Here is a 1,952-nt window from a genome sequence, read left to right as displayed (position 1 = left end):
TTGTGAATCACATTGCTGCTCTTCTTCTGTCATAAAGACATTAATACCTCATAACTTGGGTTGGAACAGCATTAAGGAAAAGAAATGGAATGTGGACTCACATATTTTGTCACTTGTTATTTTATGTAATACACTTCATTACTTACAAACATAATTATTATTATTGTTATTATTATTATTATTATTATTATTATTACTATTATTACTATTATTACTACAAATTAATAAATTTCTTACAGTCACAATACCCACAGTCAAAACTTGAACAGGCTTAATTAATTAGAAGCCATATTTTGTCTATTGCACCATTGCAAACGGGGCAGGAAATTGGAAGTACACAGGTCACAAAACAAAGAAAGGTCACACCAATTGGGCAGGTTCAACAAAAATATTATCAGTCAAATGAATTACATTGAAAGACATTAAATGTGCTGATAACTTGCAGCTTTTGTAACTGTTAGACTCCTGAATAACATTCATCCAAATTCAGGAAGATTCGCAAGTCACACCACTGGTTGTAGCTGTTGGAAGGCCTCTTAGCAATGTTTAACACTTTACAAAAAGGAAGAACAACCCTTAAGCAGTAACCCATGCATTGCAAACAAACATTAAAAATGACCTTTAATAAATATACAACTGTCCAAATTTCAGAACAAACAGAGAGCTACAGCAGAGAGCTATCAGAGTCAACAAGAAACAAGCAGCCAAATTTCCCAAGTGGAGTTAATTAATGACTATGCACCAGGGTAACGATCGACAGTTTATACTTTTAACTAGCATGGTTTAAACTTAACGTGTTGTTTACCGAGTAAGGTGGCGCAGTGGTTAGACACTGGACTCGCATTCGGGAGGACGACGGTTCAATTCCGCATCCGGCCATCCTGATTTAGGTTTTCCGTGATTTCCCTATATCACTCCAGGCAAATGCCAGGATGGTTCCTTTGAAAGGGCATGGCTGACTTCCTTCCTCATCTTTCCCTAATCCGATGAGACCGATGACCACGCTGTCTGGTCTCCATCCCCAAGCAACCAACGAACGAACCAACTTAATGTGTTGAGATTTAGTAGTAAGAGATAAAGGTTTAAGCGAGTAGTTAAAGGTATAATGAGGAGGAACCTCAGGCTTGGAAAATGTGCCTTAATCTCCCGATCTCAATAAATTCACCAAAACAAGCAGACTACTGGTTCCTGCCCAGAGGTGACACTCCACCATGTCACATGTTAAATGAGCAACGTCACTTCCCTCGTCCCACAAAGGTGCGACTGGCAGGGGCATCAGACTGCCAGTCAAAATGGGTGCCATGTGATGATGGAAGTGCCGCCATGGAAAAATGCAAACATACCTCTACTCTGGGCCCAGGGCACTGAAACACATCATTTTCTGCTGACACACATCAATTGGAAGAGTAATCTGCACAAATACAGCTTCATACAATAAAGGCCAGGAAGTAGAAAATGTGAACGTATGGCACAACTGACTAGAGATACAATTTAATACTCCTTAAAATTTGTATTATTCAGAAGCAAAAATATCAGCACTTGTCGATACATTAGCTGAAGTGTACACATGTACCAAGATTGCTTTGCCTCCGACACAGTATACTCTTACACTTTCATGATGCATGACCCGGAACACAAATTACAATTAATAACATTGACGGATGGTCATGCACTGAAACACTCATAGGTGCATTAATATTACAGATGCAATTCCAGATAATACAGACATGACCTAACTCAAATATAACATATCAACTCGAAACTTGACTCAGTTGCGAAGGAGCAGTGCCTTGCAGGATTCCAGCCAGGGCATTATTGCATCTTACCCCCACATCCCATGAGTCATGGACCTTGACATTGCTGGGGAGACTTGTGTGCCTCAATGATACAGATAGCCATACCGTAGGAGCAACCAAAACGGAGGGATATCTGTTGAGAGGCCAGACAAGTGT

The sequence above is a fragment of the Schistocerca americana genome, chromosome 3 (genome assembly GCF_021461395.2).
Source record: "Schistocerca americana isolate TAMUIC-IGC-003095 chromosome 3, iqSchAmer2.1, whole genome shotgun sequence".
Lineage (NCBI taxonomy): Eukaryota > Metazoa > Arthropoda > Insecta > Orthoptera > Acrididae > Schistocerca > Schistocerca americana.
The sequence above is the reverse complement of the archived record's forward strand: the minus strand, read 5'-3'. Positions refer to the sequence as shown.